At 51.1% G+C, this 26,346-nt stretch overlaps 1 long non-coding RNA gene and 2 pseudogenes across 1 annotated transcript; 1 reads left to right on the top strand and 2 right to left on the bottom strand.

Moving 5' to 3' along the window:
- The first annotated feature begins 1,741 nt into the window (after positions 1-1,741).
- On the top strand, positions 1,742-1,860 carry LOC118609848 (annotated as a pseudogene).
- Positions 1,861-4,345: 2,485 nt separating this feature from the next.
- Positions 4,346-4,464, bottom strand: LOC118609717 (annotated as a pseudogene).
- Positions 4,465-12,807: 8,343 nt separating this feature from the next.
- LOC118609400 lies at positions 12,808-23,099 on the bottom strand. The gene is made up of 3 exons (XR_004953419.1): positions 22,361-23,099; positions 18,733-18,810; positions 12,808-13,218 (listed from the first exon to the last, which is right to left on the bottom strand). It is a non-coding gene; the product is annotated as an uncharacterized LOC118609400 (long non-coding RNA).
- Between the last annotated feature and the right edge of the window lie 3,247 nt (positions 23,100-26,346).

The raw sequence follows: 26,346 nt of genomic DNA, 5'->3' as shown, positions 1-26,346 counted from the left end.
GCGGCGTCCTGGTCCAATACTCACATTCACAACGACGTTTCAGATGGACGCCGAATCATTTATAGGAGAAAGTGAAAACGGGAGAATGAACTAAATATTCTTGGCGAAGGGCAGCTGAGCAAACCGATTGCTACTCGTGTGTGCCGTTTTGCTCACGGGCCGTCTCCTCGAGAAAACGGGCCCCGTGTTCCCAGCTTAGGTACCTGAGTTTCGCACGGGAAGCCCTGCGGTCCGCAGGAGGCCACGGCAGCCACTCCTCACCCCGCTGCGGGCCGAGCCGCTGCCAGGCCTGCAGGGATTTGAACGCTCGAACGCTGGTTTCTCAGAGTAGAGAAGGGTTTCCATGCTGCCGCTGGGCTCAAACACACCCCCACCCCGCCCGCCTCCACCTCCCTGCCTCTCTCTTATTCCTGTGACGACAGGCTGGGTGTGGAAATTTAAAACAAAACAAAAGAAAACATCAAAACCAAGAGGAAAATTACTCCTAAATGTCCCAAGATACTTATTCTTCTGTTGGAAAATTTTCCAGGGGCCCAGTAACGGCTGTCACTCTCGTAGGCCAGATGTGTATATTTAAAAAAAAATAACAAAAATAAAAACGCCTAGGCTTACAGCTCCGTGAAGAAAGGGACGCCTCCAGAAGGAAGGAGTCAGTGCTGGGCGCCCGTCAGCGTCTGAAGGACGCGCTGAGACTCCACAAGGGTCTTTTCAGGCCCGACCGTTGAGGCCAGGACGGACGGGGGCCTCTAAACACAGCGGACCTATGTTGACCTGGCCACATTTTCTAAATTCAAATTTATAACCTGGGCAAATATTTGTTTGTGGGGCAGCTGCATGGAATACTGGAAGTCAGGACTGTCGTTAGAAACTGCAGACATGTAAATTCGTCACCCAATTTCAGCGCCGGGGTTCAACCACCATGTTCTCAAACACGAGGCGGGTAGAAGGCCGGCTTTCCAGTTCTCTCCCCAGACATGTTCTATCTGGGCTTATCTGAGGTTATTCTGCAAATGTCCAGGCTCTAATCCTATAAAGAAAACGAGGAAAGGAGCCTCTTTTCCTTAAGCAGCCCCCATTTCTTTCCATTGGGAAGAGAATACAGTTTCTGGATTAGAAAATAAATATATCAATGTTTCGTCTGGTTTAAATAGCTAGGAACGCAGGACTGAGAAAGTCCCCCGTCCTTCCTCGCTTCTGATTCGTGCTCTCCTGTGGTCGTTTTCTTACGGTCAGCGTTACAGGGACACGTAACCGGGGCTGGAGTCCCCTCGCTGTTGGGGTGCTCGGCGGGCAGAGGTAGCTGGGAGCGTGTTCCGGGCCCTGGCAGGCCGCTGGGCAGTGCGAGTGTCAGGTCGCCATGCAGCACACCGTGTGCCATTTGGATCCAAATCTGAGGCCGCAGTCCTCCACCGCTGCACGGACGTGGGGCTCAGCCTCCCTCCTCCTTCCAACCAAGAGACTCGCCCACCGGGCAGAGCTCACGACGCCCCAGGCCGGAGACGCCGTGCGCCAGGGATGCTCAGAAACCTGGCCCGAAGGAAGAGGGAGGAAAGAGCACGGTGGAATTTCTGCGCTGGGCCAGGCTTTTTACATTTTCATTTCCTTAACAGCTCTCCCAAACCGCTTTGTGAGATTCAAAATGTTACCCCACTTACTAGATAAAGAAACTGACCAGCGTTCCAGTCTGCTTAGGACAGAGGTGACTCCTGGGATGCGAGACCTCGGTTTTAAAACTGGGGTAGTCGATGGCCACGCCACCCTGAACGTGGCCGATCCTGTCTGATCTCAGAAGCTAAGCAGGGTCGGGCCTGTCCAGTACTTGGATGGGAGACCACCTAGGAATACCAGCTGCTGTAGGTGTTAAGAAACAAACAAACAAAAAAAAAACAAAACAAACCTGAGATAGGTCCCGTCAAACCGGGGCAAGCTGGTTACCCAAGCGTAGGTTCTAAGTACAAAGTCATCACGGCCATAGAAGCAGACGTATGAGAAGGAGCAACGCCTCTTACAGCAGGAGCAGACGCTGGCGGAGACCACGCTTGAGGTTGGGACTCCCAGTGCGGGGCAAGCAGAGTGGGCGCAGCCCCCAGAGGCGGCTCTGCAGGACTCAGTGCTGCCAGGGGCCCCCGGGGATGCAGGACAGGGCCGCCCCACTCCAACGCAGCTGGCCAGGGTGCGTCTGGCCTGTGCACCGGCTTTGCTAGTCTGCTTCTGATCCACGGGGCAGCGAAGGTGAGCATCCTGCAGGTGACGGCAGGGCGGGGCCACTGCACCCGACACAGTGGAGGCAGAAGCCGCAGGACACCAGGGCCTTCGTCCCCGGGCCTCGGCCTCTCGGCCAGGACGGGAGATGGAGGGGCAGGTAAAGTCGGTCGAGAGGAAGTCTGTAAGGGAAGCAGCAACCATCACTGAATGATTAGAGACTTCGACATGTCTGATAGGCAGAAGGAAGAGTTAGTGCCCTGTATCAAAAATGGAGAGATCCTGAATCTTACCTCTCCTTAACACCGATGTCCACTTTGTCCCGAAAAATCTCTCTCACTTTCTGGGACTCAGATCCTGTGTAAACCGAAGACGTTGGACTAGATCACCCCGAAGTCCCCTTCTGCTCCCGAATTCTCTGATTCTGCGAGAGTCCAGCTCCAAGTGCGAAGACGTGGTTGCTTGAGAACCATCCCGGGAAGCTGCCCCTCCAGGAGTTAGTCGGCTACTGCATTTGCCCCGGGCTGACTCCTGTTGCGAATAGCTGAGAGGCGCCCCGGGTAAACCAGTGAGTGTCTACCTGTTTGCGGAGGTGGTGATGCAGGTAGAGGTCCTCTGCAGGCACAGGAGGCCCCAGGAACACACCTGAGTCATGAGCCATTGCTCTTCACCTACGAAAACAGTTCTGCCAAGTGCCCCCGGCACGTAGGCTGATGTAAGTGCCGGGCAGCTGTTTTTTTTTTTTTTTTTTTTTACTGTGTCTGTTTTATAATGGAAACGGTTTCATCTCCTTGATTTCATATAGCATTTCATACTTTCCAGACCTCTTACAACTGTTAACTCATTTCATCCTCTTAATAGCCCTTCAAAATAAACAATTATCAACCTCCACCTGACATAGAAAGAAATAAAGTTCACCTAATGTGATGCTTAGAAAATTCGAGTAATGAATGTCTTTTAAAAAAAATTGTCACAGACTCCCGGTTTTGACTTAAATGATTTTTATCGAATTACACAGAAATACAAATATTCCGTATGTCGATATTTATCAAACAAGCACGAAAAAAATCTACTAATTAAATATAAACAAGGGAAAAATATCGATAGCACTCAAGTTAAGAGCATTCATTTCGTATGTTAGGTGACATTCTGCTGAAACTAAACTGCCAATATTGGGCTTTGCAATAGACCTGTGTATCCGCATTTCTTATACTTCACTGATCAGCGGGATCCCTTTTATTAGTTTGAGTCACTATGCTTACCGTAGCCTAGTCTCCCCATTTTACCCTGACCTCGTTTTGAACCGTGGCTCTGTGATTATGAAGGATCAATCGATCGAAAGGCATAAGCCGACGTTTCATACTCGAAGTTAAAAAAATTAGTATTTAATGAAAAATTCCTCATTGTGTATTTGCTATGACTCTGCCCTCTGATGAACTGTCGGGCGTCAGTACAAAGAGAACCACGATCCAAGGAAAACATTCGCTCAAAGCCGGTTTGTCTGAAGTAAGGCTCTGGGGTGCTGCCTCCCGCCCATATTTCTCCATTTGAATTACCCTCTGTCAGCAAAGCCTCCTAACACCCCACCCTCCCGTGTTCATTAAAGTCCGTTTGTTCGTTCTGCAGGGCCCAGTTCAAATGCTTCCTCTTCCAGGCAGAATTGCGCTTCCCGTCCCGCCCCCCACAGCTCGGCCCTCTGCTTCCCCCTGCCTCGGGCTGCAGTTCGCAGCTGCATCCACGTCAGGTTTCCTCAGTGGATGGAAAACTTTTAAGCCAGGGACCTTGTTATAATCGCTGTGGTCCGCAATACAAATAAAACGTCTTAATTCTAGGGTAAACCAAAGTGAGGGACCTTCATAGGACACATATTTGAGCTCCACAAGAAGCCGAATGATATTTTCTGACGTAATGGAAGCCTCTTGGGATAGATGGGTTGGCATGAAATGTTATGTTATGTTATGTATGTGTTATGTTATGTTATTCCTTTCTTTCTTTCTTTCTTTCTTTCTTTCTTTCTTTCTTTCTTTCTTTCTTTCTTTCTTTCTTTCTTTCTTTCTTTCTTTCTATGTGAGGCAACCCTTGGTTCATCTCACAGATTGCAAAGACCTTGTCGGCTCACAAGCCCTTAGTTTTTTATTTTTTACGCCTACAGCACCTGCTCTTCCTAGGTGGTCTCCCATCCAAGTACTAACCAGGCCCAACCCTGCTTAGCTTCTGAGATCAGACGCGATCGGGCGTGTTTAGGGTGGCATGGCCGTAGACTGGCACGACATTTTAAATATTTAAAGCTTGAGCGGACTGAGGCCTCATCTAATCCAAACCTCTTGCTTTGGAGAAGGAGAAACTGAGTCTCAGAGAAATTAAGCAACTGGGCCAAGGAGAGGTCCCCAGCTTAAGCATGTGCAGCACCAGAAGTCAACTCCGAGCCCAGAGTGCTCTGCTGTCTCGGACAGCTTCCCTCCCGCTGACTCTTCATCGACCCCTGGAGAAGCCATTCCAGGCAGAATGCTCGGACCTCAAGGAGGCTCGATCCGATTGCTCATCGGAAGTTCTTGAAACCGATGTACACTGCCTACCATTGTCCAATCTTTTATTTTCTTAACCAGCTCTACCTACATCGCCAAGAAATGCAGGCTTGGATTGTATTTAACAGACAGGAGCAGGTCTAATTAAGGACAGACTATGTATGTCCAGCATACAGTAGGCACCAAAACAATCTTATGTGTTTGAATGAATGAATCAACATCCACAACCTAAATCCCATAATATTATAAATACGGACACTGATAAAACGAACCGATGAGCTCGCAAACATAAATTGTAGCCGGCACAGTACAGAGCTGGTAGTAAGGTCTTCCATTTAACCATTCGTATGCTAGATCAGGGGTTGTCGAACTCTGGCCCTTGGGCCAAATCCAGGACTTCTTATTGTTAATAAAGCTTTATTGGAACATGGTCGTTCCCATTTGTATACATAACTGGGATATCTATGGCTGCTTTGGGGCTGGTAGAGTTCAAGAGTTGTGACAAAGACTATACGGACAACAAAGCCTAACATATTTACTATCTGGCCTTTTACAGAAAAAAAATTTTGCATCCTTGAACTTGATGTGTTTCTTAACCTGGAGTTTGTAACTCTGATAGGATCCCTACACATACGTTTAGAATTCTACCAGAACTTTTAAATGTTGCGTTTTTATGTCTGTGATAATCCGGAGTTAAAAAATGAGCATAAACACGCTCTGTATTCTCTGAATTGCTGCCCTAGAGCCTAGCCGCGGGGCCTTGTGTTTTAGCGTCTGCATTTAGATTCGGGTTTACGGTGGTTAGAAATATGAGAAGGTGGAAAGACCTCACAGCGGGCCAGACAAAGTCCCTTTAGTGGCATCCAGGGCCGTGTTAGCCACTTTGCCTGTGACTTACAGGCGTCTGCTCACGAGTCAGGTAAACTCAGGACCAGAGGAGAACACACGGGCTTTCTCTCCCCGTCCGGGCACGGCCAAGCCCTTTTTCCTTGCTTCGGGGAGAAAGAAGGGTGGTTATTTTTGCTGTATGGCGGAGTGAGGAAGGGTGCACAGGAAACTTTGCATAGGGTGCGTTTTTCTTAGTTCCTTCAGCAATTAACGTCCCAGGTATTCAGGAAGTGGTTGGCGGGTTTCTGAGGACCTGGACATTTGCCCGGGGAAACTAGCGTTACCTGATTTGGATAGAGCGATTGTACCACTTCGCTCCCAGACTAGAAATGTGCCTCTCATCGGAAGTACGATGTGGGGCTTGGTCAGCCTTTTAAAACGGTGTCCTCGAGCCGTTTGCACATCCCTGGGGGTCCGTACCAATCCAATCAGATTCATGAAGGGAGAGAGAGAGGGAGATCAGGGCAGACAGCTTTTCAAAGTTCATGGCCTGTGAAAAATAAGACCGATTGGTTCAAGGGGGGAACTTTCAAAGCAAGAAAGCAGAACTTGGCTTACGGAGCTTGAAACCCACAGCCAGGCAATCGAAATACTGATTTCCCCAAAGCACAAAGACTTTTGTGGTATTTCAAACCAGGAAAACTGCTTAGAGGAACCCAATTTCAGTCTTGACTAGTTAGCATAAAGTTTACAATTGCAAACTGGAACAATCCTTTAGAAAAGAATTATACAGTGGGAGGCATAAATAAAACGCATGCCCTAGGGCCCAGTAATTCCACTCCTAGGAATTTTTCTTAAGGAAACAATTCACAGAAACCAAATAGTGTGTAAGTAAAAACGCTCATTGCTGCATTATTTTTAAGATCAAATAAGTATTTATTAACAAAATATCAATGCTAGGAGATGCTTAGTGAATTATGTATGCTATATCGATATCATAAAAGTGTTAATGTGAATAATTATAAAGAACATGTAGAAATATGGATCGATGTGCTGTAGCTTGAGTAAAAATGATGCTACACCAAGTACAATGTTTACCACAATTGTGGGCATGTAACTATCACACGCAAGAGGTAACGTCAAAGAATTAAAATAATTAGGTAGTACGATGCTGTGGTCGATGTTTTAAATATTTTCTTTGACGATGTTATGTCTTTTTGTTTCATAAAAGAATTAGGGCAGTCACTAATTAAAAGGCCAAAAGCTAGGATAGAGACAGACATTAAGGAAACATCACGTTTTAATGTCGACATAGATTTGAGATATCGGGGGAAGATAAAATCATTTTATTCAAACATTGTAAGGATTCTGAAAAGATTCCGGGAGTCAAAAGTCATGCTACACTTTTATTTTTTATTTTATTTTATTTCATTTTATTTATTTATTTATTTATTTATTTATTTATTTATTTATTTATTTTATTTATTTATTTATTTATTTTATTTTATTTTATTTATTTTATTTTATTTATTTTATTTTATTTTATTTTATTTTATTTTATTTTGTGAGAGTTAAAGGGCTCCAAGTACTTCGGTCTTCAGACGGCTTCTGTGACAAGCACTAATGTTATTCACATTTTTCAGATGAGGTAATTGGCACAGAGGGGAGACACAATTTGCCCACGATCACACAGATAACTGACAAGTGGCAGAGCCGGGATTTAATCCAGGTCTGACTCCGGGTCTAGCTGCTGAGTCGGAAAACCTGTGAGACTTCATGCTCGCCAGAGACAGCCTCTCAGACAACAAAGCTCTTAGAATGAGGAGGTGCTTGATCATCAGACAGACCCGAGTTTGGATTCTAGCTTTTTGCATCAATCAGGATGTTTTTGGTGAAAGGAAATAAAATCTGACTCATACTGACGTAGACACTTTGGAAACTTATTATCTCATGTACCACAGAGTCTACCGGTTGGGCCGGCTGTGGGGTTGGCTGGGTTGGCAGCCGAGTGATGCCATTCAGGACCCTTGTTATCTTTCTCTCTGGCCCCTCTGTCGTCCTTGGAGTGATCTTTGCTGGGAGAAAGATGTATCCCATGGTTGCCCCAAGTAAGAAAAGAGACTTCTCCTTGAGCTATTCTCTTAGGAGAGGAAGATCTCCTTAGAAGACTTCCAGCAGAAACGTGCCCCGGACCATTCCTGGACTAGCTCCTGCCTGGGGATGGTGGTCGCCCGATGGGTTCCCGCTCCGAGCAGGTGTGGACGTCAGGGAGTCACCGTCATTCACTGCGCTCTTCTCCCTACCTAAGGTGTTTGCATTCCCGCGCCTTCACCTGTGCTGTGGCGGGGCTGGTGACTCCATGGGTGAGGGCTGGATGTGCCTGGTCCATGGGAACATTCAGTATTATCTGGGTTTATTAGTTGGGGGAGGAAGGGGGAGAGTAGAGGTTGTACAACCTTGAGCTCTCTGGGGTGCGAACTTAGTGTGTTTAATTCTTTCATTTACCACGCCACTCTCCCCCGGTGGTGGGATGATAGTTCGGTAAAGAATGAGGTGCACGTACTCCTAAAATATTTTAAATATTCTTTTCTCCCCTCTTTTTTTTTTTTAGCTGCTTTATTGAGATGTTATTGACATATAAAAATTGTATAAATGTAGGCGTCCAACTTGATGTTTTGATATATGTATACATTAAGAAACGATCACCACAATCCGGCTAATTAAACGTCTATCGCCTCTACCTATTTACCGTGTGTGTGTGTGTGTGTGCGCGCGCGCGCGCGCGTGGTGGGAAGATTTAATTTAAGATCCATCCTTTTAGCAGATTTAAAGTACGCAATACGGCGTTGCTAACTGTCGTCTTACGCTGTGTATCAGATCTCCAGAACGTACTTATCTCGCAAACCTGAGTTTTCTTCTCTTTTCTTGCCTTAAGCCTTCGCTCTACTTCTTTATTGAATTTATACAGTTGGTAAGAAAAAAGCATAAACCCAGAGTAAGAAGACGCTCTCAAGTTCCATTATTTAAAAAATGGAAGTTAGATTTCATAGAAAATGTACAATTCTCAAGATCCACGCTAAATAAGGTGATTTCTGCAGCCCTTCCCCCGCCTCCCTGCAGGGTTTGCTATTGGTGTTTCAGACTGTTTTTCGTCGATCTTTTTACACTGGAATTTCTTCCTCTGCATTATTAATTCGTTATTTATACTAAGTGAAAAAACAGTGAGCGTTTGCAGATTGCAAAGTTCATGCACCTGATCACGTGTGGCTCTTGCCACCCTAGTCCCTCCCTGCAAAAGCAGAAAGCGCACATTTTCTGTTAAATGTTCCTCCGGGACCAAGTCCCCTGGAGACCAGCACGCCCAGCTTCCCACCGTTTCACGCGCTCATGCGTGGGCGGAGCTCCTCTTACCTGTTCGGTCTGCCCCGTCTCAGGTGGCGTGCGTGTGACAGATGGAATGACCCCCGGATATCAAAATGAGAAAGAGAAAACTGGTTTACGGTGCTCGTCAGCACGAGCGCGCAGTGATTCCTTCCCTCTTTCTGTCCTTGCTTCCACTCCTCCTTCCCATTGTCCCCTGGGTCGGGCTCCTGGTTGTTAACTCGTGGTTCCCGTCAAACCAACCGGGAATGTCCAGAACTGCAAGCACGTTTCTCTGTGTGAGTGACCGAGCGGCTACCCTGAGCTCTGGTGTGTTTCACGTGGACACAGAGTCCCCGCCGATTTTGACATCTCCAGTCAAAGGCCGTGGAAAGGATGATGTGGTCAGCCCTGTGGCCAGGTCCTGCTTAATTCTTCAGACTTTACCCTAAAACCCCACAAACACATTAAAATCCATGAAAGACCAATGGGCTAAAGGCGGTAGCATTCCACCCATAAGAACGCGGCTGCGGAGTCATAAATCGTTTGTGCGAATTTCATTTATTATAACGCAATAATATAATACTGTACAAATGATTTAAAAGGAAAGTATTACTTAGAATTCTTTCACCCAAATACAACGATCTCTATTTTTGTGTTTTCAGGTAACATTGGCCATGTATCTACATTTTCAGATAGGTATAATCATAATGCATATGTAATATTACATGTATTACAAATATTATAAATGGTAGTTGACTGCTGACATTCTTTTTTTTTGCTCTGGTATCGAGTTTTTATTTTCATTCAGTTATTTATTTTTATTTTAAAGATATATAAATATATATTTTGTATTTTTTAATTACAGTTGGAATACTATATAATGTTAGTTTTAGGTGTATAACATAGTGAATAGACATTTATATAACTTACCAAGTGATCACACCAATACATTCAGGACCCATCTGACAGCATACGTAGTTATTACGACATTATTGACTATATCCCTTATGCTGCACTTTGCATTCTCATAGCTATTTCATAACTACCAATTTGTACTTCTTAATTCTTTACCCCTTTTCACCCACCCCCCAAACCCCTCCCATCTGACAGCTGTCAAAATGTTCTCTATTTCTGTGAGCTTGTTTCTGTTTTGTTTGTTCACTTATTTTATTCTTTAGATTCCACATGCACGTTGCTTAACATTTTTAGTTACTGCATTTTAAAGGTGGGGAATCGTACGATGCAATGGTTTTCAGTTATCTGGGAATATGCAAAGATATTAGACCATACACCTCACGAATGTCGATAGTCTACTCTGTTCTACCTGTTCACGTGACCAGCTTACACCTAAATATTTTCCCACGGTCTTACATAATCCTCATGAAGATCATGTTAATTGATTGCACAACATTCCATTGAGTTGTTTGTGTACCAAACCGTTGTCCGATCAGTCTACATTTACTGTTTTTTCAGTTTGTTTTGCACTATTAAAGACGATGTTGCAATGATAAACTTTGCATCTACTGTTGAAATATTTTCTTGGGATAAATTCCTAGAGGCGGTAAAAGGATATGCATATTTTTATGAGCCTTGATATATGTTATTATATTATTCTCCAAAAGATTTATGTAAACTTGCGACATGACTATCAAAGTGTTAGTGCCAACTGAGTGAAGCAAAATAGATGTTTTCTGTTGGTTAAATGAGTATAAAGCAGTTCGGTATTATTTTACGTTCTTATGCCCAGGTTACATGTTATAAACATATTTAGACTCCAAAGTTTCCTTTTAAGCGATATATCTGTTCATATCCCTTGCTAGACTTTTCTAGGGCGTCGTTCTGGGATTTGGGGTTGAGAGAGGTGGAAACGAAGCGTTCGCATCCCAACTCTGCCTCTGACTAGCTGTGCGAAATCGTGGTCTGTTTCCGCATCTGCGAAGTGGGGTAGCAACGTGTCTCTTGACAGAGCTGTCGGAAGGATTCACCAGGACGGCACGTGTAAAGAAGCGCCGAGCACACACACTGCAAACGTCTCCCGAGTTTTCAGTCATACGACGTGGTTCCGGCCCGGACCTTCGGTTGTCGCCCATCATCCTCAGGCTGAGCGCGTCGTGGCCTCTTGGCAGCCTGAGCATCTCTCATTCCTGCGTTCGTTCCAACCCACTCTTGACAGGAAATGACTTGACCGGGCCTCGCTGTTTCAGACTTTGATCTACGCCTTTTTTACAAGCGGTTCCTCCCCTCCTGCCCTCACCAACGTCTTCATTTACAAACTCCTAGTCATCCTTCACGACAGCCTCCCGAAGTTTCCCTGACCCTCCCGTCTAACTTGACTTCTCTTCCTCCCACAGACCCCTGCTCCTGTCTCCTTTGTGGCGTTTGCCGTATTATTCTACACCGTCGATTTTCTTGTATCTTTCCTCGAGGAGACCCTAAGCCTCGTGTGAGTAACAGCCATGTTTTATTTGATTTCACAGTCTCACTAAGCAGCACGGTGCTTGGCACGAGAAAAGTGCTCGCCAAATATTTGTCGAACGAGTGAATCAGTACCTGTATTACTCATAAGGTGTGGATCCAAATATCTCAGGAAGGAAAAGAAAATCACTTTCACACGGCAAATATTTGCCATCACTGGGATTGGTCGGAAGCAGGGCGGCATTGTAGGACAAAAGGGTCTCATCTGTGAAGGGACAGCTTCGGATGTGTGAATTGCGGGGTTACAAAATATCTATGTACTCTCGCTAACCCACGATCATTCCAGCCACAGTTCTGAATGATTCCTTAAAACCTTGAAAGACAGAGAATTGCTGTAGGTGATTGAGTTCAACAGTCTCTGAAACGTCCTCTGAAGGTGAGCCCCAAAGAGGAATCCCCAAAGTACGATGGGCAGTGGCTGCCTGGCAGGAAGTGACTCATCTCCCAAGATGAGTACTTGGAAAGTGACAACATCTATTTGGATGATTAAGTTCTGATCTAATTGTCTAAAAAATAAAAATAAGCACATGTTTTGGTACATCTCTTAAGTGCTAAAAATACACACGTAAGGGTTTTAGGAAGAGTCTGGCTGGGGAAGCTTGGGGTGAAGAAAACTTGAGTTAGAAATGGAAAGAAACGGATAAGCGAAGAGTAGTAAGTTTTCGTAGCAAGAAGAACGGAAGTGAGACCTGAGGCCTTGAGACCGTGAGGAGGCAGTTCTGGAAGGCGCGAGGAAGGGAGACGGTGTCTCATGGGGGGCCAGGGAATTCCTCGTTCGTGTACCTGTGCTGGCGTGGGAAGCCCTGCACCTGTGTCCTCCTGGAATATGGGAACACAGAGGCCACACTAGGGGACTTGGAAGGACAAAAGTGAGAAGGCTCCGTGGAGCGATTCTCTTGGCAGCTTACTGTTCTGTACTGCCGGGGAACAATCACCAGGATCTGCTGTGGGACGGTCACGGGATACTCTGGAAGGCGGGCTTGGAGTTGCGGTACAGGGGTCAGGGGTCAGCCGCCACAGCCTGCAAGCTTCCGCGTGTTGGCTGTTTGCACGGAGGGTGGAGAGCAGTGAGGGTTGGGAAGGAGCCTTTATTCGGGCAGGAGGGCAGCGTTCTCCGCACGGATTCTTCTGGAAGGACACCCAGGATGGTGTGTGTTTCGTGACGCAATGCCACCGGCTACCTCCTGGGCAGGTAGGATTCGCGACTTCCCGTGTGCATTTTAATCAAGCCCAGTCTCCTTAAAAATGTTATTGGCAGGGATGGGGAACAGGTATTTCGTACAGGGCTGGACTTTACATGCCCCGCACCGTCCAAAGACCAAACATGACTCCGATGCAACTTAAAGGAAGCGAAATGATCCAGGAAAAAATAAAATAAAATAAAATAAAACAAAACGGTGAATTCTGACTTGTTTTCTAGACTTGGGACCTGCATGCCGTCAGGTTTTTTTATTTTTTCCTTGAGCAAAACTACTTGCTGGCCAGAGATGTCATTCGCCGCAGGGACGAGGGGGTCCCTTGAGGACAGGTGCCGTTTGTCGCGATGGGAATAATTAACTGTGGAAGTGCTGACCGGGTCGTGGTTAAGGCCCTTCTACACTGCGGTGCCAGGCTCTCCCAGATGTCAGTCCCCGTGCTGACCAGAGTCCTCATTCCAGCTACGGCAGCATGCGACCCTCCAGGGGCCAGAGGGACCAGCCCGCACCACCCCGAAGGGCTGAAAGGAGGCCTGTGGCCTTTCTTCGAGCTGTCGTACCCTAGAGGGTGACAACTTCTCGTTCTTCTCAGGTGCCACCACCCCCTCTCTGTCTTCAGTCTGGTTAAACTAAAAAAAAAAAAAAAAAAAAAAAAATTAAAAACTGCTCCATTTATTGAGCATTTTAGTATTGGTTCTATCTATATTTCTTAACTGGTGCTTGTTAATTTTGTTTCCTAAGCCGTGGCTCACTCGGATTCCCCGGGCCGTAGGATCCTTACGAGACAAAACATTCCAGGCCAAACGTTCTGGCGAGACGCCCGGATGTGGCCGTCAGTGAGCTGCGGCGTGAAGCACGGGGCAGGTGCCGGCCACGCGCCTCTCCGAGAGGAAGGCCGGGGCAGCTGCGGCTCAGCAGGCAGCCCCTTCCGCTCGGAGTCCGAAGAATCCCTTCGAATACCGAGTCTGCCACTCGCACGACATGTGACCAGGCAATGGCGTCACCTCGGCTCCTTTGTAAAGAGCTGCGAAGTGCAGTGTTCGCGTTCCTGAGTTTGCCGCCTCTCTCTGGCGGGCCATTTCATGTCCCTGTCCCACGGAGCCGGGCACGGCCGTGTGGTTTTCGGCACCCCTCCTTCCCGTGGAAGGACTGTGCATCCCTGCCCCGTTGACTCCGGGCCTGGCTGTGGGATTCGTCTTGGCCGACCAAAGTGAGCACGAGTAATTGTGCCGCTATTGTCGAGACTGCGTAGGAGCCGTTGCGCGGCCTGCCATTTCTTTGCCTCTGCCCGTGGGAACGAAGGAGGCGTGGACCGGGGCCGTGGCTGACTCGTACCGTGTGACACGAGCCAGAAACGCACCTGCGCGGCGGTGAACACGGAGATGCTGGGGGTCGCATGTTATCGCGGTGTAACGTGGCTTCAGCGGATGAATGCGAGTGAGAATACGGTGGCCTATCAGATGGGCTTCTTGTGAGAATCGAATGAAAGAATTAACTCAAAAACGTGCTGTGCACTTATCAGGTGCCAGTCACTGGGTTATAGGAGGAAATGCTACGAAGTCGCACAGGGCGCGGAGCCCGTCCCCCACAGAGCTACTAGCAGAAGAGGCGTCCAAGCTCCGTGTTAACATCGACACAGAGTAGACGAATGGCTTTCGTGAGGGATTCAGCCTGGGCTGTCGCAAATCCCCCAATGCAGGAAAACCTCTTAGAGTATGCTTTTCCTCAGAAAATGCTTAAAGAATAGTGAGCCGGGAAGGCAAAACCGTGGCACGTGGCCGAGCGGCGTGTGAGATCACCGACTAGCCGAGTACCGCGCTGTTTGCGCCTGAGTCGTACAGGTCAAAGCACACCATGCACATCCGGATCGGATAAACGTATTTTATCTCGGCTGCTGGAGGACGCTCATAGTTAGTTAAAGCCACGACTGTACATTATCCGAGAATCCAGGGCACGCAGTATGCAGCCTGGTGTGGTTTATCGCTTGATAAATGGCTGGTTGAAGGTTAGAGGATGGACCTGCCTAGCAGAACCCACAGAGCGTTTGCTCTAACCAGGGGAAGTTCAGCTGTCAGAAAGAGAAACCCACGCATACGGGTTCGGTTACGGCAGGATGCGGGGAAAGGGTTCAGCGGGGCCTCCTGGGATCTGGGAAGGCTCCATTCCTCGTTTCGGTTCTTCCCTGAGAATGTCCACGTTCCCCTCTTCAGGCTGCTTCTCCTGCAACCTTGGGCTGGTCTCGCGGGGGGTCTGGTTTGCCGCCGCTGGCCTGCCCGGGCCCCACCCGGGTGATCGCGGTGGGGCGCCCAGATATGTGGCCACATGTCATTCTGGGTGTTTCTGCGAAGGTGCTTTTGGATGCGTTTACAATTAAATGGGTGGGATGAGTCGAGCAGACAACCCTCTGCAGTGTGGGGCCTCGTCCAGTCAGCCGTCACACTGGGGCTTGGACCTTCCCGGCTCGTGAGGCCGCCAGCCTTCGGCCCGGGACAGCACCTTTGGACCCTGGGGCTCCAGCCTGCCCACTCCCTCTGCAGATCTCAGGACTCACCGGCCTCCAGATCTGCATAAGCCGATTCCTTATCACAAACTTCTTTCTGTACCTGTACACATCCTTTGGTTCCGCTTCTCCAGAGAACCCTGACTAGTATGATTGTATAGCGTCAGGCTCACAGACACATGGCTGTCCCTTTTGCTCTCAATACCACCAGTGCTGTGGCCGGGGAACTGCCCTGTTCTCAGCCAGGAGATGCTCCTAGGTCCAGTCAGTGCTGGAGGGGACCGTGGCGTCTGCAGGACCAGCCCATGCAGACCGGGGACAAGACAGGTTGTTGAAGGTGTTGTGGGTGAAGGACAAGTGAATAATAATACTTCTCTCACGGTTTTCTTCTCCAGCGAATGCAACTAACTTAACCTCCGTGGACTCAAGACGAGCTGCTCACACTATTGTGAGGCCATCACGGGGCCGCACTTCTCTGAGCTCCACCTCCAAGAAGCTCGGCAACTAAATGGTCCCCCTCGTCCCTCCACGTTCTAATACAAGAAAAAAAAAATCAGATGTAGCAGCACTTTGAGCTTGCAAGTGTACTTTTCATCATTTTGGAGACAATGCTGCTGTCCACCACGCCTTTCTAGGCACAGGACCGGAGCCCACCAGGACGAGGGCTTATTACAGGCGGGGCTATCTTCTAGTCATGTGACATTAGGCAAACTGATTCCCTTGCGGGGCCTTGGTTCATGCCTCTGTGAGACGGGGTTAATGCCCATCTCCGGAGACACAGTGAGGTGTGCAAAACAGCTGTGTGAAAACTCTTCGACAATTTCATTTCATTATGACGTAAACTGTTATGTTTAAGCCGTTTAAGGATTCCGGGCTATCATAACTAGAAGGTATTATAAAGAACGCCTAGTCCGGCCCCTTAATTGCAAAGATTATGAAACCGAGGCTCAAAGAGATATCATTATGCCGTGGCCGTAAACAACGACTCTCCAGGCCTGTGGTTTGCCCTGGTCTGCCGCCCGCCCTCCTCCAGGGGTTTGTTTTCTTAGCTGGGAGGGTCAGGATCTGGGCCGTCTCCCCTCCCTCTCCTTTTAAGGACTTGGTTTCCTCTGAGGCCACTTGGGGGACCCCCTGGGAGGTGAGGCGAGATCTTTCCTAATCAGGAAGCCAGAGCATCTCCTGGGGCAGACCTGCCAAGGGCGATCATCCTAACTCCCGTGGGGAGGAGAGGCCGAAGCCTCAGGGCTGCGTGGGGATGCGGCCGTGCGGCAAGCTCCATGCCGGTCGGTACGCAGGCGTGCGGGCCCCGTGGCCAGGATTCCTGGGATGTGCGGTTTGGCAGCGCAGAGCCTGGGCGCCCAGCAAACGGCTTTTTTTGATCTAACGCCATGGTGGCTTTTGAACTCCGAATGCAGCGCCTTTAATCGCTCTCGGCTCAGATTTCCCAGGTTAATTTCCTGGCATCTAAGGAGCTTTGTTTAGTAGTGTATGCGACTTCCTGCCTTTTATGTCAGAGCCCATGGACTGAGGGGCCAGAGAACGCGCCAAGATCACCCGGGGCTGAGGCAAGTGTTTGCGACTTCTCTCCCAGGTTTATTTTCCTCGGTCGCACACTCATCCTTAGTCACTGTTTTCCTGAGGTTAACGCCATCGATCGGAGGCTCTTATGTCAGATGCTGAGGGGGTGAAGGGCGGGAGAGGCCCTGCCCTGACTTCGTGACTTCGCGTCAATGTCAGAGGCCTTTGGGGAGCAGTCACCGAGGGCCTTTATCCCGGGTCCCCTTCACAGTCTGTCCACCCTCCTTTGTCACCGCTCGGAAGCCCCTGGCAACCCTGGACCAACGGGACAGAGCGAGTGATACCCCACTTTGTTGTTGGCTTGTGCAAACCCCTCTATACCCCCTTCCCCTCCCCCTGCCCCAAAGGACCCCCTTCTCCAGTCTGCATCTGCATTCCCTTTGTTGGTCTGCCAGCAGAGTTTGCTCAGTTGTTGGTCCTTTATGTGAGTGAGCTCCGGTGTTTCTAGAAGTTTCTGGACAGCTAGGCTGTGCCTCTTTGACTTAACACGTATGGTGCCTCTGCAGCCAGGAGCCTAATGCGTGCTTTTGCTGGTGGCAGATGTTGAAACATTTACCTCTCTCCAGGGGCTGTGGGGGGCTCAATTATCATTTCAGACCCTCAGGTTGCAAGTATGAAGTAGTCAAGTTTGGGGATTCAGATGTAAACAAACAGAAAAACAACTGAACAAAACGTGATCCCTTGCACTTAGTAGGGGCTGATTTCACTAGCTCAGGAGGGGGTGGGGGACGTTACTTAGAGAATGGGAAAAGAGCAGAGCCCTTCGGACGTGTCCCCTGAGCCCCTGACGCCGGGGGCCCTGTGGCTGTTTTGCTTACTGTTTGCGTGACCCCAAGCGGTCCCCCATGTTGCGGAGGGGCTCCATAAATGGTTGTTGCCTGAACGACTCAACCGCTTACACCCGGCACCTTGCAGGTGAGCACACAGCGCCGCGGAGGCCGGGCGGGAACTCGGAAGGCAAGCACCCGTCTCCTGCCCCCTGAGCTAGTGCTGCCTCCTCCTAGGCGGCTTGTTGGTTTTGTGCGTCTGGCGTGGGACACTCGAGCTGGCTCTGAGGGCCCCTGGGTCGCAGGAAACTCCCGGGGACCTCACAGTTTGGCGAGAAGGAGTGTGCCAGGAGGAGGCCCGCTGTCATTTTTGTGGCTATTGGAGACTCCTGCTGGGGTCTGGGGAGCCCTCTTCAGACTCGACTGGCTCCCCATGACCTGAATATCCAGGAACGTGGGGGTCAGAGACAAACGCTCCCAAAGGCCGGGCTTCCCGCTCAGGGTTACCTCCGTGCGGGTCAGCCTCGGGAGCGGCCCAGCGTCACCTGTCAGGAAGACTTACCTTAAAAACCTACCCTTCCACTAGTTATGAACTAACTAACCAACTAACTAACTAACTAACTAACTAACTAACTAACAGTGAAATTCTTAGAAACAAACAACTCGAAAGAAAATAATTTGCTTGCTCAGGAATGCGCACGCCTCTGGCCGTTGGCTTCTCTCCTTCTCCCGTTTCCACGGGTGCCGCTCTTTGCCGCCCTCAGTCTGCTTCTGACAAACGCGGACACGGGGGTGCACGCACACGGCTCACTTCGTTCTTCCGTCCGGCGTTCATCACCCGCCACCTCGTCCCTCTGCTCCGTGCGCAGATAAACCCCGGGCGGACGGAGGGGAGGCAACCAGTTTACCGTGCAACCGACGCGTGCTCCAAAGGACCTGCCTGGAACTGCCCGGCGCGTCGCCAGGAAGTGCCAGGAAAAGGCAGAGAAGCCCCTCGGGTCCCCACCGGGGCGAAGCCGCCGCGTGTGCGGAGGGGGCCGCGGCGTCGTCGGCACGGAGCCCAGTGACGGCCGTCGCGGACACTGCGGGCCATGCGGGAAGGACTCCCGACGCAGGTGTCTGCTGCTTCCGCTCAGGGACCCACCTGCTACTTTTCTGCGCCGGCCCTTTGGGGAGCTCCCTAGGGGCTGGAGCCAGGCGGGCTTGGACTGCCCACGCCGGCCCTGACCCAACTCAGGAGCCGGGGCCGAAACAGCCGGAGAGCCAGGAGAGGGGGCGGTTTCCTTGGCCGTACCCACCTTGCAATGCCAGTGAGAGGAGCCCACTTCTAGAACCTTCTCAAGCAAGACACTTGAAAGTCCTGGAGTCAAGCTTTCCTACACGGGGAGAAAAGCAATTGCTTAGCGCGCCGAGGCTAAGTAATGTCCCGATTTCTAATTTAACGCGCTTTTTTTTCCCCCATTCGTTTCTATTTCCTCTAACAACTAATTATCTCCCCAGGGCGTTCATAGGCATAATGAGAACACGGGTAATTGCCGTGAGCTCCTTGAAAGGATCGTGCTACACAAACGCAGAGAATTTTTATGTATGCACATAAAATATATCTTCTCTGGCTAGAAGTTTCTTATTCGTGGAGCTAAACAAAACAGTTTTATTTGAAATTAGCAGCTATCCCAAAGGACCTGAGGAGTGCAAAAAGCCTGTGTTCTGGGGAAATATCAGTCAACATCAGAACTACTTCTCACATTAATTTCTTCCTTTCTCTGCGGAGTCTTCGTCTGTTTCTACCTAATTCGCTCCGTTCTTCCCGACGAGGCCGCTGGAGCATGCTCGCACACCGGCTTCTCTGCAGAGATCCCAAGATGCTTTCGGCCAGGTAGAGGTGTGCTGCTAACCCTCTCACACCTGCGTCTCGGTGGGGGGTCGTCCTCATTTGTAGTTTTTGCCAGTTTTCATGACGTAAATACTCCCCGCTGTGGCCAGTTTTAAGCTATCGGCGTGGTCGACGCGGAGTTGGGCGGAGATGCACACACGACGCCGTTATACCCTTTGTTCCCGCCGTTCAGATGAAAGAGATGTGAAAGCAGCCTCAGGGACACGGAGAGCAGGAGAGCGTGGAACAGTCGTCCGGAAGTGATGAGTTTTGAGAATTTATTACATTTGTTTTGAGGTTATAATGATCATAATTATAATAAGTTTCGTGATTTAATTTTTAATGCCGGCTCCGTTAACGACTGACTTGCAAAATTTCAGAAAACGTGGTGGCCGGCTCTCCCACGCGGAGATGTCCCCAGCATACCACGGTGCCGGGGCGGCGCTTTCGAGCTCGGTCTGGTCTCGACCCCGAAAGCCCTGAGCCTCTGGCTCTCCTCATCGAGCCTCTGTTGAGTGTCATCCTGTAAGGGTCAAGTCGAGGACTATTTGGGTAAAATCCCCACGCGCACCCTTTCCTGACATTTTCTAAGCGGGATGCCTTAGAGCTGTCATTTTTCCTCTTCCTCTCTCCGTCCTTACGTCTGCTGGCCGACCATCGTGAGTTCTCCCTTTGCGAGGTCCCTTGCAGTTGTGGGTCTCAGACGGGGGTGCACGCTGGCATCACTGGGCTGCCCGAAACAATTAAAGCTGACCTTGGCCAAGGCAGGGTTTAGGCCTCCCACCTGTCCGGCTCCTCAAGCACGTGAGCTCCTTGTAGCCCGCCGCGGACCAGAAGGCTTCCCGATAACACCGTCGACTCACAGATATTTTGTATGTTATGTGTGCTACATACTGTGTTCTGATGATAAAGTCAACTAGAGAAAAGAAAATGCCATTGAAAATCGTAAGGAAGAGAAAGTACGTTTGCAGGACTGCGTTGTGGTTATGCGTACTGTGAGTTTATGTCGTCTGCTGACAAGATGGGAAAAGTCCTCGTGTAAGGGGACGCGGGCAGCTCGGGGGCCGACCGCACTGAAGCCTGGGCCCGCTCCGGAGATCCCGGTTTGACTGGTGCGAGGTGCCGCCTGGGCAGCGTGAGGCTCTGCCACTCGGCCAGCACTGAGAGTCACTGTCCTCCCATTTTCCTCTAAGACACTGCGGCGGAGACTTTGGAAGTCCGGCCGACTGGGATGTGGGTCTTGCCCCTGCCCCCTGTGAGGGCACGCTTCTCGCATCTCTGACCCTCACCGTCACCAGCTGTAGAGGGAGGATGCTGACCCCCCTCACAGGGCCGTGTAAGAAGACTTCCGTGCGGTGCTGGATGTCGTAAAAGCCAGATTCCTGCTTCGGGTTTCCGTGGCCTCCTAATCGATCTCGTCTCTTACTCCTCTGGAGACTAATATCTCCGACGCTACTGCTAAAATGACGCTCATCCATTTTGATTGTTCTCAGAAGTCAAACCTCTGCTCAAAGCCCCCGCGCCCCCCGTTAGCTGCATTCAGCCTCACCCCAGGCCCTCGAGGATCTCGCCGCCGTGGCCCGCTCCAGCCTCACCTTCCACCAGGAGGGTGGGACGTCTCTCTCAGGTCCGCGAATGCACCTGGTGCTTTCGTTCTCGAGCCTTCCCTCCCGCGAGGGGTCCCCGTGGAGGGTCCCGCTTGCCCTCCCCTCGGGGACTGGCCCCCAGCTCTCAGGCCGCTGCCGTTTCAGGCAGACTCTGCTGACGGACCCCTCCGTCCCCCGGCTCCCTTCGTCCTTGCTCTCCTCATCTCTGCCTTGAACCTCCGCCCTCCCCTCACCGAACATAGACAAGGGCATTTCACGGCCTCGGACTGAAGCCTCCGAGGGGGCAAGGACTTCTCTTTACCCATGGCCGGTGAGAGTGGCTAGGTGTGCAGGGTGACGACCGGCCTCGTAGCTCGGAGCCGCCACTTTCCGGAGCTGCTCAGGCGGGAGGGAGGAGGAGGTGACTCAGCAATTCTGAGGTCCCACGGCCACTCGCCTCGCGCCTTGTCCCTACTCTGGCTTCCCAGTCTGCCTCGGTGCACGTACCGCACCTCGTCGCGCCTCAGTTTCCCCTGGGCGTTCAGCGTGGTAATCCCCGGGCCTGTCACGGCAGCCCTCCCCGGGGCCCTGTGCGCCCCAGGAACTCGACGAGCAGGGGAAGGAAAAAGACGTGCGGAGGGTGGAGGTCTCCCCCCCCCAGCTGTCCCCACCGCTTGCCCCTGGGGCCGCCGCGGAGGACAGGGAGAGGCCCCGCGTCAACGCTGGGTTCAGCCATCTCCCTCAGGCACACATGTCCGATACCACCCGCCATAAAGGAAATGTTGGTTTTAGAGCGACCGATTTAGACAGGGGGTCCACGTGGAAGCGGGCTCCTTCACCTGGGCCGGCCCTGGCCGGTCGCTGCCCCGAGCCGTTTTGGGGGAGCTGGGCCCAATCCCTCAGCCCCTCGTGCTTCCCAGCTGAGTCCCCGCCATCAGCCCTGACTCAGGTGGGCCAGCTGGGAGCCTCTAGGCCCCCCTTCTCCTCCTTTCTACCTCACCCTCCAGATCGAATTAGCCTCCACGTGCTGTGGATGCCACTTTGCAAAGGCCACGCGCCCAGCTGCCCTGTCCGTTCCTAGCCCAGCCGGCGTCTTTCCGGCCTTCGTCGTCCCTCAGTGGGTCTACGGTACAAGCCCCTGACCTCCTCTCTGCATCTCGCTTTACCCGAGGCCTGATATGTCTTCCTAAAATCTGGAAAAGCACACCCACGTTTAAGACCCTCTGTCTCACCCGAAGAATTAAGCGTAGACCCTTTCACGTGGCCCGTGCATTCACGTCCGGCTCCAGCCTCCCTCTCCCCGGATGCGCCTCCTGCCTCCCACGTCCTCCGCCTCGCCGGCCTCCCGGTCACACTGCGCGTCTGCGGGGCGTTCGTGCCTCCGGCCTCTGTGTCTGCCGTGCCCTCTGCCCTCTGCCCGGGACGCCTGCCTTTCTTCTCCTTCCTCACCCGGACACTCCAACTCACCTGTTAGGCTACAACTCAGAGGTCACGCTCTGCACAGCCTTCCTCGACGCCCTCTGACAAAATTTAATGGTTCCTCTTTCCTGTTCTCGCGGCCCGCGGTGCGGACCTTATTCGGCACTTGGCTGCCTTATTTTGGTTATTTGTTTTCGCATCTGCTTGTCCTCGGACTGCGGCTTAGTCATCCTGGTGTTCCCCAGGGGCTCCAGGCGGAGGGAGGAGCCCGCCGATGCCTGCGGAATAAACGAGACGTTTCCGGTCCATGCTGCACATGCCGCTGCCTCTTGCCTTTCTCCATAAGAGCTGGACCAAGTGGAGAGAGTCTAGAGCAGATAATCATACCCCCCGCTTCCCGAAAGCTCCGTCGTACGCCCAGAAGAAACTTCTGCCCAGATCCTGCGAGGGGAAGCCAGGTGAGAAGTCTGACCTTCACCCTCAGGGAGGCCGTGTTTGGGAAATCTGCCTTTATGTTAACCCGAGTGTTAGTCACCCGTAAAATGATGCCAGGCGTCCCTCTGAGACTGGCCCGCGTCACAGAGCGGGCACAGACTGTTCTCTAAGTTGCGCTTTGTTCAAACAGTAATTCCCAGTTTGCCTCAGGTGTGGAGGTTAGGCGCCTGGTTCACAGGACGTTTCGGGAAAACCCGAGCGCGCATTCCAATCCTTCCAGTATGTGAGGCTCAGGGCGTTTGTTCACGTGGCTCGGAGTTTTCAGAGAACAGATTGCTGATAATGGCTGTGTCCTGGCCCTCTCCCGGGAGAAGCAGGTTTAAGCTCTCAGTGGATTTGAATGTCCACAAGACACGACTCTCCAGGGTCAGCGCGGGGTGGGGGTGGTGGAGGGGCTTTGGCATCCCCGACAAGGCCAGAGCCCCGGGCCACGTTAGAGACGAGGCCATTTCCTGGGAAATCTAGCCAGATCGAAAGAATAAATAAACGAGTGAACAAAGAAATCCTTCCTCATAACTTTGAAAAAAAAAAAAGATTCGAAAACCCGACTCCCTATTTAGTGTTATTTTCCTTCTCGTCGGCCTTCCCCCACTCTCATCCCCAGAGGTTCGCCCGCTTGCCCTTGACCGTGAGCCCCACGAAGGTTCTTCACGAACCTTTACTTCGCCAGATTAACCTTCATCCTCAGACAGTAAAAAAAAAAAGACCATCCGTGACCACTGAGCAGGCCTGAAGCCCGGGACGGTTCTCTAATGAATTCTGGCCACGGCAGAAGGAAACGCGCTTTTGAAACACAAGGGAACTCGAGGAACGACGGCGGGGTCCGGAACGTCCTCGTTCCTTTATTCGCGAGGACGCCGCCCAGCGAGGCCGGCACCGGCGGGCGCGTGTGCTGAGAGGGGCATCGACGGAGCGGGACCGGGCGCTCGGGAGGCAGCGGCGAGGCCGGCGGACGGCCGCGCGGGCGTCTGGGCCTGAGGGTGACGCCGCGCCGCGTCTGCCGGGCAGCTGCTGGTGCCGTCCGCTTTAGAAATTAATACGCAATAACGTAAAACGGATCTTCGGGGTCGAGCACGGACCCGGGAAGAGGGCGGAAAGGAGAAACCGAGGGATTGGGTTGACGGGGACACGGGCAGAGCTAGAGAGCGGCTGGGGACCACATACCGTGTCTGGCATGCGGCAGGTGCTCGAGCGAAACTCGCGGGATGGACGAGTGGCCGCCCGGCCTCTGACGGCCTTGGCTGTTCTCCTGACTTCTGCATCAGGGTAAAGCCTGGAGTTAATGGGGGGGGGGTTGTCGATGGTGGGGAGGGGGCGGGGTTAGCTTGCAAATAGGATGCAAGAAACACGGGGGAGGTAAAACAGCCGCTATTTATTGGGCATCTGCGTTCCAAGAACCCCGCACGTTTATCTCAACTCCTCCCAAATGCCCCGCAAGGCAGGCGCCTTTACCTCGCTTTTATGGAAGAGGGAGTTGCATAGGGCCTCCGGGCTCTGTGCAACCATCGGCCGCAGACCCAAGACCAAGATTCAGACCGAAAGTGCACGTCTCTCCTGCTGGGCCACGTGACAAATAGCCACAGAAGCCTGGCGGCTAAAGCAACAGGAATCTGTCCTCTCCCAGTTCTGGAGGGTAGAAGTCTGAAATCGAGGGGCTGGCAGGGTCGGTTCCTCCTGGAGGCCCCGAGAAGGAATTAGCTCCTCGCCTCTCTCCGAGCTCCTGGGGGCTCCTGGGGCTCCTCGGCTTCGTAGTTCTCTCAGCTCAGTCCTCGCCTCCGACATCGCCTTGCTCCCTTCTCTCCGCGGGTCTGATAAGAGACGACCGTGTGGAACTGTGGAAATCTCGGGCGAAGCAGAAGCTTAAAGGACGCCCGTGGCCGCGCTGCCCCGCCTCGCAGTCATGGCAACACGTACGCCACCCCATCCTCCTGCTCGTCATAGCCCTTCGGTGTTTCCCAAACCCTGGGGGCCTGACGCGACTCGCCATCACTGATCCTGTCAACAGACACGTGCTGGACCTCCTCGAAGACTTCCCCAGATGGAGACGACAGGGAGGCATTTCCGGTGGCGAAATCATAGGAATGAAATTTTGGTCCCCCCCCCGTCTCCCTTTCTGTCCCTTTCTCCACAGGCCCCCCGTTCTCCCCCGCCCCCACCATTTTTTTTTTTACTTTCCTTATACCAATAAGCCGCGGAATTCACAAGCTACCCCGGCATGCACCTGTTCTCAGCCACAATGGTGCCATTTAGTCTGACCGGAGCTGCAGGCAAGACACTCGCTGGGAAGGAGGAAGCTGAGTCGTGAGCAGAAAAACGGGGCAACTCCCGAAAGCCCTGGAATTTCCACCTCCTCTCTTGGAGGAACTCTGTGAAGACCGTGAGGTCCGGCTGCTGTCACAGGAAGAAGGAAGGCCGACTGCGAACTTGATCATTGGGAGCTTGGGTTCTGCCCTAGACCTCCCTCGTTCCACGAGTACGATCGGAGCAGAAGAACCAATCTGGCCGCCTGCTACTCCCCATCCGGGGTCCTTGTAAGGGGCCCGGATGCCCCAGTGGCCCAGGATCTCTGGAAAATGGAGCTAGAAAAATATCCTGCCCCTACTTTCAACAAACCGTAGAGTTCATGGCTTACTTTACGAATTAACATCTCCTAACTTTGAGCAAGGAGATATTTGAAATCATGGTCACATGCTGGCCTAGGATTCCCCATGAAGACCCCCTTTCTGTGACTCCCTTGTACACCTTCATCCTACCTGCTCCAAAGCCCGAATCGACACTGTTGTAGAGCAACACCTCCAGGCAGACACACCTGTTACCCTTGTTATCTCAAGGGGTTGAAGGCACAAGGACTTTTCCAACAATTTTTACCAAAAAAGAATAATGTGGGAAGAGGCAGAGATTGGTCCTTTCCTGGTCATGAGGCAGGAGGGAGGTGATATGTCTAAAATAACTTGTTTTACTCTTTTCATTTACTGTCTTCAAAAAGAAGGTAAAATATGACTAAGGATAAGGAAGAGCTTGAGAAAAATAAGTAAAATGCTGAGGCATTATCTTGATGAATGTCAAAAACCTACCTCACCTGGAGAAGGAATGTTTGCAAGAATTTTGTGGGGGAAAGAGGCAGGAACAATGCAGTGACAGCAATCTCCATGTCTGTGGAGGCCAGAAATACTTCTTGAAAATTCAGTTCTAAACACATAGCGATGGTTCGATATTGAGACAGCTGGACAGAGAAAACCCTGGATGAGTTTCAAAGTTTTGCTTTCTACTCTTCATCTCCTTTCCTTCTAGGAAGCAAAATTTATGAACTTCAGAATTTAATTCAAAGGATATGGTACTTGGTATGCTGGAAATATGTATTAGCAGGTATGTCGGACTCGAATGAAGGTGGGTCTGATGTATTTATACAGGAGAGAAGGCATCTTATTTTAAAAATTCTTGTAAGTCAGGCAAATGAAATGCATTTCATTAACCTTGAGGTACCAGGGAGCCCTCACCTCACATATTTTATTTAGCAATAGGGCATAATATGCCTTTCT

Source organism: Rousettus aegyptiacus, unplaced genomic scaffold (genome assembly GCF_014176215.1).
Source record: "Rousettus aegyptiacus isolate mRouAeg1 unplaced genomic scaffold, mRouAeg1.p scaffold_m13_p_11, whole genome shotgun sequence".
Taxonomy (NCBI): Eukaryota; Metazoa; Chordata; class Mammalia; order Chiroptera; family Pteropodidae; genus Rousettus; species Rousettus aegyptiacus.
Note: the sequence above shows the minus strand (reverse complement) of the source record. Positions and strands in the feature narration are given on the sequence as shown.